This window comes from Hordeum vulgare, chromosome 5H, assembly GCF_904849725.1.
Source record: "Hordeum vulgare subsp. vulgare chromosome 5H, MorexV3_pseudomolecules_assembly, whole genome shotgun sequence".
Lineage (NCBI taxonomy): Eukaryota > Viridiplantae > Streptophyta > Magnoliopsida > Poales > Poaceae > Hordeum > Hordeum vulgare.
This window is the reverse complement of record NC_058522.1, coordinates 395703829-395722414: the sequence shown is the minus strand read 5'-3', so window position 1 is coordinate 395722414 and position 18586 is coordinate 395703829. Positions and strand designations below refer to the sequence as shown.

The 18586-nt window shown below is 44.7% G+C and overlaps 1 non-coding gene across 1 annotated transcript; it reads right to left on the bottom strand.

The window, feature by feature from the left end:
* Window positions 1-56: 56 nt before the first annotated feature.
* TRNAD-GUC lies at window positions 57-128 on the bottom strand. The gene has a single exon. It is a non-coding gene; the product is annotated as a tRNA-Asp (tRNA).
* Window positions 129-18586: the final 18458 nt, after the last annotated feature.

The window sequence follows — 18586 nt, the reverse complement described above, 5'->3', positions numbered from 1 at the left end:
ATAAAAATAAAATGAAGGAGCACGCACGACGACACGATTCAGTGACAGAAAAAAATCGCCGTTGCCGGGGATCGAACCCGGGTCACCCGCGTGACAGGCGGGAATACTTACCACTATACTACAACGACTTTGATGAACAAATTTGTTATTATATGTATTAGTTTCTTACATTTATCTTGGCCCGCCAGCACACGGTGGCACACAGTCGGGAACACATCGACATCGATCGGCGTTGCCCCAGACAACGTGTGCCCCTCAAGCATCACCGATTTGTATGTACATGTTCGGTGCTGATTGCGGTCAAATCAAACTAACAGTCATTGGTTCACCATGTGATGATCTTTGCACCCGTGCACAGCTACATGCATCGTGCTGCCTGCCTGCGTGCCCAGCCACGACTTTTGTGCACACATTTCATCCATGTCTACAGCTGGTTTAAACAGTAGTCCAACATAATTTATTATTTGAAAAGGACACAAGCTTTACCATATTCATGAATTAAGGAAGAGGTTGTAAATCCTACAAGCCCTAAGGCCGCCCCACCCGAGAAAAAAAAGCCTACTCTCGAGACATCAAATTACTCAAACGTACAACATCCGTTTTAAACCAAATATGAGCCTCCTCACATGTCCTACGAAAGATGTATTCCGTAGTTGCGGATTTATTGTTGAAGATCCTCATGTTATCCTCGTTCCAATTTTTTTAAACGAGTAGCATTGCTAGTGCCTCACGAGGCCATATCCTTGCGATTATCGCGATCTCCATCCATTAAGTGGTCCCATCAAGCAGAGACAATGTTGGTGCCCGCCCAAGAGCTAGCATGGATCTCGTATGGAGCCCTAGACTCTTAGGGAGAAATGGCACTCGAACAACAAATGGGTGGCCGACTCCATGGTGGTGGTACACGGAGGGCATAACCTATAGTTGGGCCACCTCGGCTTGGCCAACCGGTCCCCCGTCCACACCACACCTTGTTTAGAATTGTTTTAAATGATGAGCCATGCGAAGAATCTGCATGGGGGATGCCCACACCTTCGAAATGGTGGTCTTTAAGCTTGTTGCGGTTGGCCCCAAGAATTAGGCCTTGTAAGCCGATGCTCCGGAGTAGCATCCACACAACGTTAGCTTCAACGCAATAGAGTCCAGCCTATCTTCGACGAGTTGCATGTGGGAGGTGAAGGACCAAAGATGAATGAACCTGTGCAGGTTGTGAGTAGTACGACCTTCAAACAAGTTGATACCTGATGACGAGTTGATGGATACACTTCTCGCCCCTCGTTGGTTACCCCAAGCGGAAGGTGAAGATGTAGTCAGCAGCAGATTTCTCTTACACAGGGACTGTAAGGTTTATCGAACTAGGATGACTCCTAGGCTCAACAAGTAGGTGTCTTCCACCCTGGCTCTAGCAGAAGATGTGGACCTGCACACACAACAAATAACTTTGCTCCCAACGAGTACAGAGAGGTTGTCAATCTCTCCAACCTTGTAGTTTGCAAAAGATCAAAACACAAGCGGGAAAGTAATAGTGATTGCAACGGAAAAGTAAATGAAAGCGGTAAATGATGGAGGTGTAAACAATGATGGTGATATGGACCGGAGTCACATGATGTTCACTAGTGATGTCTCTCTCCCAAAAGACGATAAACAACTATGCAAGGGTAAACAAATCATAGTTGGGCAATTGACAGAATTATGATCGCACCGCAATGCTAATTATGCTACTTGATAGTTAGAGGTTCAATAGTAATGGGCAGTACGCCAAGACAAGTAGACCGTTTATTCATCAGCATCTAGTTACTAATCATCCAACTTAAGATATCTATCCAGAACATCTCGCCGGTATTAAGTTGCGAGCCCCACTCAAAGTGTAAACTCAAAGCAACGGACAACTGTATTAACGAACTATGCGTATGGTAAACAATCCTTGCAACCCTGGTCACAAGCACCGGTGTTTTCTCCCCGGTGGCAACAAGCACATCCCCTAGTCTCATGTTTCTGTCACTCAAGCTAGACATCGAGGGGCATGAACCCACAATCATGCATAACGCTCCCTCTTGGAGTTACAATCTACTACACGGCCAACGCAATAAATAGCAACGGAGAACATGCATGAATCACTAAGGAACATAATATAAAAGGATAATCAAATATATAACTCATAACAATCTGAACATAATCTCATAATCCATCGGATCCCAACAAACCGAGCATAGCAATAACAAGAGAATTACATATATGCCTTGATCATGTAGGGCAGCTCGCAAGGACTAACCATTGAAGCACAAGATTGGAGAGAAGACATCACATAGCTACTAGTCATGGACTCATGGTCCAAGGAGGACTACTCACGGCACGTCCGGGAAGCGTCCATGGCGGTGGAGAAGCTCCTGGAGGTCAATCCTCCCTCTAGCAGGGTGCCGAGAAGAGGTCTCCTGACGCTCCCGATCTCGGAAGCGCTGCGGCGGCGGAACGATGGAGAAATTCGCGATTCCATAAGCTCTGGAAGAGTTTCCTCTCGGGACTCTAAATATAGGCCAAAGGAGGGCACCGGAGGAGATGGGGCCCACCCAGGCGGCCTCCTAGCGCGGCCTAGGGCCTGGCCGCGCCAGCGGGTCGCCTGCGTAGCCCGTGGCCCCCCTTTGGCCCATCTTCGGTGATCCGGAAGCTTCTGTTTCGCTGATCTTTTTATATATTTTTTCTGGAATTTTTCAGGCTTCGGAAAATCACGTAAAACCCCCTGCAAAATAGACATCAGCAGACAGAAACTGGCACTTGGTGCACTGAGTTAGTAGGTTAGTCCAAATATGTGTAAAATGATATAAAAGTTTAGCAAAACATATAACAATGTCAGCCAAAAGATCATGGAACAAGCAGAAATTATAGATACTTTTGGGACGTATCAATACCCTCCACCCATGCATCGTAGTTGAGAGCCTTTTTGACGTTGTAGTTTTTCCTCTTGGAGACGTCCAAAATGGAGGGGGAGATTTGCCTAGGCCGCAACCCGTTGACCCAAGACGAGTTCCAAAACCTCATCTTGGCCATGTTGCCGATCGTGATAATAGTGAGCGCGTGGAAAAGAAACATATCTATCAGGGTTTTGTCATGACAGATGTCCTCGAAAAAGGACAAAGCCTAGAGGTCATCGCAACTAGGTGGTTGCTTGAGAGGGGTTGATCAGGAACAAAGAACATAAAGTTTATGCAGGTTTGGCCCCCCACGGTTGAGGTAAATACATACTCCTGCTTTATTGATATTGCTTGAGATGCCAATGACAAGGGTGCATATTCGCTAACCTGGCTCTCGATTGATTATTTATTAGTCTTTCTGCCTCAGGGCCCCCCTTTATATATAGGTTGAGGCCCTGAGGTCACAATAGAATCGAGGTCGTAGTATAACCCCTGTCTTAGTCTACTTCCTCCTTATCTTGTCTCTCAAGTAAGGGAACTTGCTCATAGCTTCCTCCTTAAGCCGGCCTGTCAGATACTGGGCCACGAGCCGGTCTTCTCTTTAAGCCGCCTCATCGGCCTCGAACTTCACGGTTAACCAGGTCATGTCCTCATCGGGTCATACCGTGGGGTATATCCCCAACATTAGCCCCTGGTTAACTTGGATTTATCCACGTTAAGCTTCACGTTAAAATTAACTCTGGGTCATCTTGAGTGAAGCAGAATTCTCTTTTGTCCATTCTACTCATTTTATCGTCGGCTCATTGGGTACTACCGGCTTGTGATATTTCCTCACCTTAGCATTCCGCGCCCCTTCTTAATGCGTATGACGTCATCTTGCTGAACCCCCTTTATTTGCGCATGACATCATCACAAATCTTAAGTGGATCTAAGAGGACTAAAATCGAGGCGCCTTTCTGTCCAAAATTTACTACATCGCCCATCCTTTCGCAGTTGACGTTTCATATTCTCACCATGCTATAAATATGCACTAAGGGCCATGAGGTTTACTCTTTACCCCTCTGTTCCATCGTCTTCTTCCCCTGTCCGCTGTCGTCATCATGCCCGAGCTCCCTGCCTCCAGCGATGCCCACGAGGACGAGCGCCAGCTTTGCCGAATTCGCATAGGAAGAGCTCCGACCACTCCTACCCATGCTCCACAGTGCTCGTCCGAGATTTGTAAGTTCTCCCATTGCTCTTCTGTAGTTCTTCAATAGTTCATCAACACTCATCGCCACTTGATACGTCCCCATCGTATCTACTTTTCCGAACTCTTTTGCCCTTGTTTTGGACTCTAATTTGCATGATTTGAATGGAACTAACCCGGACTAACGCTGTTTTCAGCAGAATTGCCATGGTGTTGTTTTTGTGCAGAAACAAAAGTTCTCGGAATGTCGTGAAAATTTACGAAGATTTTTTCTGGAATTAAAGAAAAATACCTGCGCAAAGATCCACCAGAGGGGGTGTGCGAGTGGGCCACAAGCCCCTGGATTGCGACCACCCCCTAGGCCACGCCATGAGGGGTTGTGGGGCCCACGTGGCACCACCGCCCCCAAACTCAGCTCTATTTATTCCGTCTTGTCCGGGAAAAAAATCAGAGAGAAGGATTCATCGCGTTTTACGATACGGAGGCGCCGCCACCTCCTGTTCTTCATCTGGAGGGCAGATCTGGAGTCCGTTCCGGGCTCCGAAGAGGGGAAATCGTCGCCATCGTCATAATCAACCTTCCTGCATCGACAATTCCATGATGCTCTTCACCGTTCGTGAGTAATCTCATTGTAGGCTTGCTGGACGGTGATGATTTGGATGAGATCTATCATGTAATCGAGTTAGTTTTGACGGGGATTGATCCCTAGTATCCACTATATTCTGAGATTGATGTTGCTACTACTTTGCCATGCTTAATGCTTGTCACTAGGGCCCGAGTGCCATGATTTCAGATCTGAACCTATTATGTTGTCGCCAATATATGTGTGTTTTAGACCCTATCTTGCAAGTTGTAGTCACCTACTATGTGTTATGATCCGGCAACCCCGGAGTGATAATAGCCGGAACCACTCCCGGAGATGACCATAGTATGAGGAGTTCATGTATTCACCAAGTGTTAATGCGTTGGTCCGGTTCTTTATTAAAAGGAGAACCTTAATATCTTGTAGTTTCCATTAGGACCCCGCTGCCACGGGAGGGATGGACAATAGATGTCATGCAAGTTCTTTTCCCTAAGTACATATGACTACATACGAAATACATGCCTACATTAGATTGACGAACGGGAGCTAGTTACTTATCTCTCCGTGTTATAGCTGTTACATGATGAATCACGTCCTCATACTCATCCATCACCGATCCACTGCCTATGACTCTTTTACTACTGGTCCTTGCTACGTTACTTTGCTGCTACTGCTCTTGCTACTGCTGTCACTACTGCTGTTACTTGCTACTTCTGTCACTACTGCTGTTACTTGCTACTTTGCTGTTACTTGTTGCAAGACTTTTCTGGAGCCGTAGGCGGGGAAGCATTATTCCCAAGAATAGTTCCCCGTCCACATGCTATTTACTGGCGCCACTGATACAATAGTTAGGAATAGTCTGCCGTCAACAAATCTTTTTCTGACACCGTTGCTATCATACCACTTTGCTACTGATACTTTGCTTGCAGACACTAATCTTTCAGGTGTGGTTGAACTTGACAAACTCAGCTGCTAATACTTGAGAATATTCTTTCGCTTCCCCTTGCGTCGAATCAATAAATTTGGATTGAATACTCTACCCTCGAAAACTGTTGCGATCCCCTACACTTGTGGGTTATCAAGACTATTTTCTGGCGCCGTTGCCGGGGAAGCACAACTATATTCTCTAAGTCACTTGGGATTTTCGTCTACTGATCACTATGAGGAATCCGAAAGATCCAAGAACTAAAATCTTGCCTTCCACTACGAGGAGAGGTAAGGAACTGCCATCTAGCTCTGCACTTGATTCACCTTCAGTTATGAGTAAGTTTGCGACATCACCTCCTCCTAGAAATCTTGATATGTCGCCTATGCTTGATGATGCTACTTCTGCTGCCCATGATGCTTATGATGATGCTATGCTTGATACTATGCATGATGATGCTATGCTTGATACTATGCTTGATGATGCTGTGCTTGATACTGCTTTGCCACTTGGTGCCCTTGATGCACATATTGCTAGAGTTGCTGCTAGATGTGATGATACTTCTGAAACTGCTGATGCCATTGAAGTAGAACCTGCTATTTTTCCTGCTAGAATTAGCTCTCCTAGACCTGATTTGCCTGATACGCGTTATGTTATGGAGGGAGAGATAGCTGAGGATTTTCTTGCGTGTAAGGATAGCTATGATGTTGAGAATTTACTGCGCAAGTGGAAAGAAAAATCTCTGAACGCTAGGATGAAATACGACCCGAAGTTTGCTACTTCGCCTATCTTTGTGACCGATAAGGATTATGAATTCTCTGTCGACCCTGCGTTAATCACTCTGGTCGAATCTGATCCTTTTCACGGTTATGAGTCTGAAACGGTTGTAGCCCATCTTACCAAACTGCACGATATAGCCACCCTATTCACTACCGAGGAAAAGATCCGCCACTACTATATCCTCAAGTTGTTTCCTTTCTCGCTAAAGGATGATGCTAAGACTTGGTTCACTTCTCTTGCTCCTAGTTGTGTGCGTAGCCCCCAGGATATGGTCTACTACTTCTCTGAAAAATATTTCCCTGCCCATAAGAAGCAAGATGCCTTGTAGGAAATATACAACTCTGCTCAAGCTGAAGAAGAGAGGCTCCCACAAGCTTGGGGGAGGCTCATCCAGCTGCTGAATGCTTTGCCTCATCACCCTCTTGAGAAGAATGAAATACTTGATATCTTCTATAATGGACTTACCGATGCTTCCAAAGACCACCTAGATAGTTGTGCCGGTTGTGTTTTTAGGGAACGAACCGTAGAACAAGCTGAGATTCTACTGAATAGCATCTTGTGCAATGAGAATGCTTGGACTATTCCCGAACCACCTCCTAAGCCAACTCCGAGGAAAAGAGGTATTCTATTCCTCAGTCCCGAAGATATGCAAGAAGCTAAGAAATCTATGCGAGAGAAAGGCATTAAATCTGAAGATGTCAAAAATCTACCACCTATCAAAGAGATCCATGGTTTCGATACCTGATACAGGTAGTAGAAGTAAATTATGTGCGTAGGTTTGATGAGAGTGATATTCCTTTTGATAAACCTGCTAGCTTATGCATGGATGAATTTGATAACTTCGTTGCCAAACAACAGCGTTTCAATGATTATGTTAGCAGATAATTGGAACAGAATGCTCGTATGCTTAGTCATTTAAGTGCTTGTGTGGATAGAAATGTCAATGATCTTAAGCTTCTGAGTAAACATGCCTCTATGGTTACTACTCAGGTAGAACAAGTACTTAAAGCTCAGAATGACTTGCTCAATGAGTTGAATGCCAATTCCGTTAGAGTCGTTACTAGAGGCGGTAGAATGATCCAGGAACTTTTGTATCCTGAGGGTCATCCAAAGAGAATTGAACAAGATTCTCAAGGAGTTAGCACTGATGCACCTAGTCATCCTAGAAAGAAGAAGAATGATGATAGGAACCTGCACGCTAGCAACCCTGTTGCTGCTACACCTGAGAGTCCAAACGATGCCTCTGTCTCTGATGCTGAAACACAATCTGGTGATGAACATGAGCCTAATGATAATATCAATAGTGATGTTCATGAAGATGCTCAACCTAGCAACGATAAGGATGTGGAGATTGAACCTGTTGATCTTGATAACCCACAACCTAAGAATAAGAGATACGATAAGAATGACTTCGCTGCTAGGAAGCATGGTAAAGAAAGGGAACCATGGGTTCGGAAACCCATGCCCTTTCCTCCCAAACCATCCAAGAAAAAGGATGATGAGGATTTTGAGCGCTTCGTTGAAATGATCAGACCTGTATTTCTGCAAATGTGTTTGACATATATGCTCAAAATGTCTTCGTATGCTAAGTACATGAAAGATATTGTGACTAATAAGAGGAGGATACCTGAGGTTGAGATTTCCACCATGCTCGCTAACTATACCTTCAAGGGTGGAACTCCTAAGAAACTAGGTGATCCCGGTGTGCCCACTATACCTTGCTCCATTAAAGGCAACTACATTAGAACTGGGTTATGCGATCTTGGAGCCGGTGTTAGTGTTATGCCTCTCTCTCTTTATCGTGGACTTGAACTGGATAAGTTGACATCCACTGAAATCTCTCCGCAAATGGCCAACAAATCAACTGCTTTCCCTATCGGCATTTGCGAGGATGTGCCTGTTGTGGTTGCTAACGTCACTATCTTAACAGACTTTGTTATCTTGGATATTCCTCAGGACGATGCCATGGCGGTCATCCTCGGAAGACCCTTTTTAAACACTGCAGGGGCTGTTATAGATTGCAACAAAGGCAATGCCACTTTCCATGTCAACGGTAATGAGCATATGGTGCACTTTCCAAAGAAACAATATCGAGTACATTGCATCAATGCTATCGAAAAACTTCATCGATTGTTATTGGGAGCTTTGACTTGATCAACCTCATTGGCGGATTTTCTTTCGATGACCATGAGATGGATGAATCGAGGAGTCACAAACCTGTGTTCCAAGCTTTCACCTTCGGTTGCTTAGAAGAAAAATGATAGATTTAGTTTAGTTTTCCCTGTTTTATGTTTTTGCGTCTGGTTGAAAAGTACCCTGAAAATAAAAGTTCTCCGAACGTCCTGAAAATCAAGTATGATTTTTTCTGGAATTTTTGAAAAATTCTGAGACAAAGAGCTTGTCTGGGGGCTGCACCAGTGGGCCACAAGCCCTTGGGGCGCGGGCACCCCCCTGGCCGCGCCACCCAGGTTTGTGGGGCACACAGGCACCCCCTCCACTCATCCTTGCTCTCATCTGGTTCTCCTACCTCCAGAAAAAATTGTTTCGCAGCTCAAACCCGTGTTCTTGCTCCTCTTGCTAGGATTTTCGATCTCTTTGCTCAAATCACCATTCTACGAACTGTTTTGGGGAAATTACTCCTTGGTAAGTGACTCCTCCATTGGTCCAATTAGTTTTTTGCTCTAGTGCCTTATACTCCGCGTATTTTTGCTGCCTTGGTGACCATGTTCTTGAGCTTTGCACGCTGATTCTAGCTGGTCCCAAGTAGTTTTGATGCGTAATATGGCCTCTAGGCCCTTGTTGGAGTAGTTGCTAAGAGTTTAGTTGAGCCTTGTTCACCTTTCCTTAGAATCACTAAAAATTTCAGAAATTTTCAGAGATAGAAAAGGGAAAAGATGAGGAGGTTCTTAAGAGGCTCTTCAAGCCGTGACCCCAAGGATGATGGGAGTGAGAAGAAGCCCAAGTATCTGGTCCCTCGAGTCGCAGAAGTTCGAGCGTGCGAGTGGCCAAGCGACGTGTTCTTACGCGCCGCTGGAATTTATGAGGACTTTTATCACTTGGTGGAGAACGCAGGCCTTACCGCCTTCGTTGAAGATAAGTGTTCGCAATACCTCCTCCTCACTAATATCTTCGTACAAAGCTTTAACTTCTATCCGAGGAAGAATCCTCCCATGGTTGAGTTTAAACTTTATGATATCCCCCAGCGCATGTCACTCCAGGATTTTTGCAATGTTTACAAATTACCTTATGTTGGGGATATTCATGAACCTCGTCCACGGGACTTGGAAGCTTTCATCGGTACTATTGTTGTAGGAGAGGAGAGAGGAGAGTCTTGCGCTAGAGCTGCTAGCATTCATTTTCCCGTGCTTTGGTACTTCTCATTATTTGTGGGAAAATGTTTGATTGGCCGTGGGAAAGCTGGGTCACTTAGTTCCCCAGATCTTGCGGTCTTGCGTGAAGCCCTTTATAACGATAAAACTTATAGCTTGGGCGTTATAGTAGTTCAACGGTTGAACCTGAACCGTTCTAAAGGTGTTGTCTATGGAGGTATCTATGCTACCCGTCTTGCCAGACACTTTGAGATACCCATTAGACTGGAGGAGGAAGAAGAGGTTCTTCTTCCCGAGAGATATCTAGATTATGATAGCATGGTTCACCATGACTTTCTTGATAGAGATATGAATAGAAGGATGATTTATAACCTGGTATTTAGTCAGGGTACTCGTGAGACTATTACTTTGCCTGCTCCTTCTTTGTTCAATCTTCATGCAGGCAGGTAAACAATTATTCCCTCGGACATCTACGCATATTGGGGTCTAGCCCAACCACAGGTGCCCGTGCCCGAGCCACCAGTCGAGTACCAAACGCCGGTTTATCAGTGGGAGCCAAAGGAGCTCACACAGAAGTGGCATCCTCAGTCCACTCCGGAGTACCCCGGAGCTGGTTATTTCCCTCCATGGGAGTAGACCAACTTAGGCCAAAAGCCTAAGCTTGGGGGAGTACGTGTACTCACCGACTTTACATTCTTGCTTATGCTTTCACTTTTTCTCGTTTTCTTTTCGTGTGTCTGTCTAGTTTGAGAAAACCCAAAAAGATTTTCTTTTTCTTCTTTTGCTTGTTGGGAGCTTTCCCGTGTAAATAGTTTTCTTTTTCTTTGGGTCAAGGTAGAAGATATAGGTTACAATGTTTAGTGGCTCTTGCATGCATACCTGTTTAGCTTTCAAAGAGCCATATTACTTTGTCTTCTCCTTTGTGTTTGTGTGCAGATTCTAGCGTAGTCTAATGCACGAGCACGCTTATTATTGTTCACATTGTCCGGTCGTGCAAGTGAAAGGCAATAATGACGAAATATGATGAAGTGACTGAGCCTGGAAAAGCTGGTACGAACTCGATCTATTTTGTTTTTGTAAATATGACTAGCTCACTGTTCCTAGTTCAACTTTGTTGTGAGAGAAACATGTTTGCAATGAGAACTTAGAGATCATAGTTGCTGATGCCATGCTTACTTAGCTAGGAGCTTATAATGGTCTGTCTTGGTTGCCAACATGAATGTTGAGATGACTATGATGTAGTATGATAGGATGGTATCCTCCTTTGAATGATTCAAGTGGCTTGACTTGGCGCATGTTCACGCATGTAGTTGAAACAAAATCAACATAGCCTCTATGATATTCATGTTCATGGTGATTTATGTCCTACTCATGCTTGCACTCAATGTTAGTTAATCTCAATGCATTTTGATGACCGTTGTCGCTCTCTAGTTGGTCGCTTCCCAGTCTTTTGCTAGCCTTCACTTGTACTAAGCGGGAATACTGCTTGTGCATCCACTTCCATAAACCCAAAGTTGTTCCATATGAGTCCACCATACCTACCTATGTGCGGTATCTACCTGCCGTTCCAAGTAAATTTGCATGTGCCACTCTCTAAACTTTCAAGAAATAATCTGTTTTGCATGCCCGAACCGCTCATGTGGTGACAGGGGGCTATTGGTATCTTCCGTGCTAGGCGTGTTATCCTCGATATGTGTTTATTCACTATCATTTACGAGAAAGGGTCTGGTAATTGGAATTCCCACTTCTATGCTCAAATCGAAAAGATAATTGCAAACAAAACTTCCCCAGGATTGATGTTGGTATGGACGGTACCCGAGGATTCGGCTAGCCGTGGAGTGTGATTGATTGGTGGTGGGGGAGTCAAAACCTTACTTTTATGTTTGGGAACCGCATATAGCATGTGTAGCGTGGAAGATGTTGAGATCTCTTAGTCATTGCGTTGACAATGAAAGCATGCCACCCAAACTTATTATCTCCGTTTTCAAAGCTTGAGGTCTGGCACCTCTGCAAATCAATGCTTCCCTCTGCGAAGGGCCTCTCTATTTATGTTCCTGTTGAGTCATCCTCCTGTTACAAAAGCACCAATTAGAGAGCACCTCTGTCATTTTTATGCTTTGCTTTTAACTATGTTGAGTATGACTGTGACTGGATCTTCATTGCCTTGAATTACAATGTTTAGTCTGCCCTTGGTCTTTGAAGGTGCTCTGCATTTATGTTTTGCGGTCTCAGAAAGAGCTAGCGAGATACCATCTGTTCGTACTGCTTCATGTTGTTTTGATTGAAGTGTTGACCTTTGAGACTTGTTATTATTTGCTCACTAGTTGATTATGCCATTGATATGATTTTACCGTAAGACCTAGATGTCATTTGCTTATGTGGTTTGCTTGTGATCTTGCTGAAACTATGGATATGAGTTAGACATAGTTGCAACAACAAGATCAAACAGAGTTCGTCAAATTTTTTCTTTTGTCTCTTTCAGTTTGTCAACTGAATTGCTTGACGACAAGCAAGGCTTTAAGCTTGGGGAGTTGATACGTCTCCGTCGTATCTACTTTTCCGGACTCTTTTTCCCTTGGTTTGGACTCTAATTTGCATGATTTGAATGGAACTAACCCGGACTAACGCTGTTTTCACCAGAATTGCCATAGTGTTGTTTTTGTGCAGAAATAAAAGTTCTCGGAATGTCCTGAAAATTTACGGAGAATTTTTCTGAAACTAAAGAAAAATACCTGCGCAAAGATCCACCAGAGGGGGTGTGCCACTGGGCCACAAGCCCCTGGGCCGCGACCACCCCCCTAGGTCCCGCCATGAGGGCTTGTGGGGCCCACGTGGCACCACCGCCCCCAAACTCAGCTCTATTTATTCCGTCTCGCCCGGAAAAAAAATCAGAGAGAATGATTCATCGCGTTTGACAATACGGAGGCGCCGCCACCTCCTGTTCTTCATCTGGAGGGCAGATCTGGAGTCCGTTCCGGGCTCCGGAGAGGGGAAATCGTCGTCATCATCAACCTTCCTCCATCGACAATTCCATGATGCTCTTCACCGTTCGTGAGTAATCTCATCATAGGCTTGCTGGACGGTGATGAGTTGGATGAGATCTATCATGTAATCGAGGTAGTTTTGACGGGGATTGATCCCTAGTATCCACTATGTTCCGAGATTGATGTTGCTACTACTTTGCCATGCTTAATGCTTGTCACTAGGGCCCGAGTGCCATGATTTCAGATCTGAACCTATTTTTTTGTCGCCAATATACGTGTGTTTTAGATCCTATCTTGCAAGTTATAGTCACCTACTATGTGTTATGACCCGGCAACCCCGGAGTGACAATAGCCGGAACCACTCCCGGAGATGACCATAGTATGAGGAGTTCATGTATTCACCAAGTGTTATTGCGTTGGTCCGGTTCTTTATTAAAAGGAGAACTTTAATATCCTGTAGTTTCCATTAGGACCCCGCTGCCACGGGAGGGATGGACAATAGATGTCATGCAAGTTCTTTTCCCTAAGAACGTATGACTACATACGGAATACATGCCTACATTAGATTGACGAATGGGAGCTAGTTACTTATATCTCCGTGTTATAGCTGTTCAATGATGAACCATGTCCGTCATACTCATCCATCACCGATCCACTGCCTACGAGTCTTTTACTACTGGTCCTTGCTACGTTACTTTGCTGCTACTACTGTTGCTACTGCTGTCACTACTGCTGTTACTTGCTAGTGCTGTCACTACTGCTGTTACTTGCTACTTTGCTGTTACTTGTTGCAAGACTTTTCTGGAGCCGTAGCCGGGGAAGCATTATTCCCAAGAATAGTTCCCCGTCCACGCGCTATTTACTGGCGCCATTGATACAACAGTTAGGAATAGTCTGCCGTCAACAGATCTTTTTCTGACACCGTTGCTATCATACCACTTTGCTACTGATACTTTGCTTGCAGACACTAATCTTTCAGGTGTGGTTGAACTTGACAAACTCAACTGCTAATACTTGAGAATATTCTTGCGCTTCCCCTTGTGTCGAATCAATAAATTTGGGTTGAATACTCTACCCTCGAAAACTGTTGCGATCCCCTACACTTGTGGTTATCACCACTCCTTTGCTATAGATCAGCACCCATTCAACAAGCTTGAGTACACTCGTCGATTACTCATAATGATGTTGTTTTATCCAATCTAGGATCCTTATAATGCTTGAATAGTTTCCCATTAACAGATTAGCTCGTTCTGGTGCGCCCTATTTAGTGCTTTTTATTTTTCTTTTCGGGACATTTTCTAGATCTGTAGCCGTGGTTACTTTCCAAAATTTCTATTTGCAATAGACTCAGATTGTTAGGCCTTTCAACACTGCGCAACTTTCTGGAATTTCCATTAAATACCGGCTCAATATGGCCGGCTCATAGAACTATCTTAGCACATTCGCCAAGGTCCATTTTAGCCTTGATAGTGATGACTCAAACATGTGTATCTCGCTTATTATTTTTCTAGATTATCAATATCATGACCCGGACATCCTTCATGAAAACGCCAACTTATCACATATGGGCGTACTTCGCCGGCTTATTTACTTCTATTTTCACCCTGCAACTGACCTTTGTGAGAACCTTGATGGCCCCCAAAACCAACAAGGTTGTTGGCTGGGTCAGGTCCCAAGTAGTAGTGCTCACGTTCAACATTTGGTTCCGGCTCAACAAGAGATCAGCTGGCGAGCGCCCGAGGAAAAAACTCCCCCAACCTCAACGACAGGAAGTTGTTATATTTAAGATCACTTGTAGAGAGGTTTTCGACCACTTGGGTCAAACAAATTCAGACATGCTCAATTTCTTTAATCTCGGTGCGCAAGATCTCGGCCCCAACTCAATTACCAATCTCTACCAGTTTCAAGTGTTTTGTGAAGTATATCTCCAGACAGAACCAACTGTTAGTCTCTTTTGGGAATTCTTCTATATCAACCATTAGGCTGAGTTCAAAGATGGACCCCGTGTCGAACTCGGTGGAATCTATATCTAAAAGAAGAAAAATAGTTGTTTCCTTGAAGCAAAATTGGCGAGTCATCCCAAAGGTCGGAATAGGACTTGGTTTTACTGTAAAAATACCGCTCCACAAGACAAAAATGCCCTGCCGGGTTATAGACTAGAACGACTCAACGCTAGTGTCGCCTTTCTGGGTCGGTCACACGACAAAGAAAGGAAACAAATAGCACCTTATTACTCTAAGTTAAGAGCTTTGACGGCTCATGGCCTCACCAGGATCGATCTAATCCGGTGCTGGATAAGCTCGCGAATTCAACGCCTTAGCTAGAGGGGTGAATTAATGTGCAATTATACCGATGACTTGGCAGACATGCAACACTTTAGCCAAGTCAATATGTCTGAAGATGAAGTCACTAAAGCCACAAACAACTTGTTGGGTGACTCCAAGGATATATGCAATATGCATGGGCTAGCTCCCTTTTGCTTGACTAATCTCGTTCCTCCAGTAACTATTCTTAGACTTGCTCATATTTGTGTTCCATAATTTGCCTTATTTTTGTACTTAATTTCCAGCTTACCATACATGTAGGAAAATTCTAACTCGTGGAAAGTCATGCCCTGGAATCCGGCTCCTCCCCAAGTTGAGAAATTAAATGAGCTGTCTGTTGGAGAAGAGTTAGAGGTAGAGCTCGACTCACTTGGACGTATTTTTATTGAACTTGCGGATGCTCCTTATTCTCATGATAACACCGAGACCAGCCGAGTCGACAATGTTGTGGTAATTTCAATCTCATCCAGCTTAGAAACATATGTACCGAAGAGAACAAGACAAGCCATCAGACATGTTTCGTTTTTGAATCCCAGCCCTCATTTAGACCCAAAATTTCTTTCGAAGAAAATTCAACAAGCCATTCCAGGGAGTTATCTTCGTGCTTATTGCACGAACCGGTCGCCCACAAGCAACGAATTGAGGTGCCTCATAGTCCAACTCCATCTCGTCCACGAGTCGGTCTTATTAGACAACCACTTAATCCTTCTGATTCGAATTATCAAGAAACATTGCCCTCTTCTGGAGAATCGACCGCAACCCAACTCCTGGCTCTCACAATTAAGCATGGGGTGAGTACCTTTGAGCCACACTGTAAGGGCATATTTCCACCCTAGTGGTTTTGGTGATTGATGACAATGTGTTTGTAGACTAATCATGTGCACTAAGGCTTTCAGGTATTTCATCGTTTTGCACAAGACGATTCATGCCCTCGGTGTATTTATATGAATACGGTTTTCTCTCTTATGTTTCGTTGTCGGTGGACTTGAGTCATAGGAAAAGTCATACTATTAAGAGGGGGTCCGCTTCGAAAAGGTTTGGGTGGAACCATCACGTACACATTTCTTTGCACCCTATTTCCCACCTCAAAGGAGAATCCTTCCTTGCCCTCTCGTACCTAGAAAGATCCAAGCGGTAGTACCGCTCTGGTGAGTCTCTAGTGAGCGGTACTACCTCTTATCAGCGGTAGGACTGCCCCGGCCAGTGGTAGTAACGCTCCAGGGCGGAAGTGGCCTAGATTGTTCCGCTGGCTAGTGCCACTAACCTTGGGTCTCGACACTTTTCGTGTTGGACTGAGCGGTTTCTGGAGCAGTAGTACCGCCCAGCGGGCGATAGTACCTCTTGTTGCTACCGCGCCAGAACCCCTCGGTACTTCTGGGCTTGGTGTGCAGCATATCCTGAGCGGACATAGGAGGTGGTACTACCTCTTATAAGCGGTAGTACCGCTCGTGGCAGCGGTAGTACCACTACGGCCATACTACCAGCTCCCTTCCTCTCTTCTGGTTGCTGCCCTCTGCCCCAGCGGTAGTACCGCTCCTCTCTAGAGCGGCACTACCTCTTATATCATCGCTAGTACAACTTTGATGCGGGCAGAATGAGTGGGTAACAGTTGGATTCGTTTCCCCACTATATAAGGGGGTTCTTTTCCCCCAAGAAGACCACGTTTTCCAACCCGAAGCTCCATTGTTTCTCCAATCTCCATTTTCGCCCGATCTCTTTCCCTAGCCAAAAAAACTTGTTGATACTCTAAGGTTTGCTTGAGAGGGCCTTGATATACCCTTCCACCAAGAGAAATTTTGATTCTCACTAGTAGAAAAGAGGGCTTTGGTCCACTTGATGAAATCCCATTAGTCCCGGTTCACTCACGAACAAGGACCCATGGGGGCATCGGTCCCGATTCGTGAGGCGAGGGCGCCGGCCGGGCCTCGTGGGCCATTAGTCCCGGTTCGTATGACCCCTTTGGTCTTGGTTCCAGACATGAACCGGGACCAATGCTCCTCGCTCCTGGCCCACAACCATTAGTCCCGGTTTGTGGATGGAACCGGGACAAAATGTTGAACTTTAGTCTCGGTTCCAACCACAAAACTGGACAAATGGTTGGCCTATATATACCCCCTGCCCGCGAGCAGAGCAGTGCATTGCTTTGTTTTTTTGGCCGGCCGTGGGAGAGCTTTGTGGTGCTCTAGCTCACCTCCTATGCACATGAGGTATTCGATGAAATGCCCGAGCCACACTTAAGCTTTCTCCTCTCGAATCTCCTTGTCCAAGCTCCATTTTACTCAAGTTTTGTGTAGCTTTGGTGGTCCGTCCTGTCCCGTCCCCGTCCTCACCGCCGTCGATCGTCCGCGCCCATCTCGGCGCCGGCACCACCGTGGTTAGTCTCTTCTTCTTATCTTTTTTCTAAAAGAAAAAAGTTCTTACTTGTATGATTTAGATAGATACTTATGTAATTTTCTTACTTTTATTATTGTTTGTTATTATATAGTGCGATGGTTTTGGTATCCGCCTCCGCCGTCCCTCGTCCTGTCTATGATGCGGATGTGGTATATATTATCTTTTATAACTATTTGTTTTATTTAGTGTTTATGACAGTTATGCCGACCAACGTGACATCGATTTTTTAATCTAGGAGGTATGTGAATCGGAAATTCCAACCGACATATTAATTCTTGTCGAGAAGTTAAATTTGGTTGAAAAAGAAAATAATTACTTGAAAGAAAAATTACAAAGAGTTGAAGAGGAGAATATGATATTGGAGTTGGATGTTGCCGATGCGCGTGACGATCACAAGATCAAGATGGATGCAATGCGCTTGAAGATTAGAAAGATTAGAAAATATGCCATTCATACCGAGGCTTGGTATCATTATGTCGTTGGATCAATTGGTACCTTAGTTGCGGTTATGATCGCCTTTGTTGTTGCATTTAAGTTTTATAGTTTCAATGTATGTTCTAATTAGATGCTCTAGAGAGCTATATGTTGTTCAATAATGAGAACTATGTATGAACGTTATGTATTTGTTTTGGTCACTACTGTACTTTGGCTTTAATGTGATGATGAATTTCTATTAATTTGGTCACTTTTCTATTCATGATATGTTGTAATGGTTTTTAATACACTTTATTATATAACGCACGCAGATGAACCGGCAACGGATGTACGGTGATGGATGCACCTCCGAGTATATTAAGGGCCTGCATAATTTTCTCAAAGCGGCTGAGGCAAAAAGCAGAATGGTTTTATGCATTGTCCATGTACTGTGTGTGGGAATACGAAGGCTTTCTCCGACTATAAAACCCTTCGCTTCCACGTGCTTCATAAGGGTTTTATGCCACACTATAATGTTTGGACCAAGCACGGAGAAAGAGGGTTATGATGGAAGACAACATAGAAGAAGAGGATGATGACAACTACCCGCCCCGTGAAAACGGTGATGCTGCAATGGGGGAAGGTGAAGATCAAGAGGAACCAGACGATGTGCCCGATGATGATCTTCGTCGGGTCATTGTTGATATACATAGAGAATGCGAAAGTGAAAGGGAGAAGTTGAAGTTCGATCGCATGTT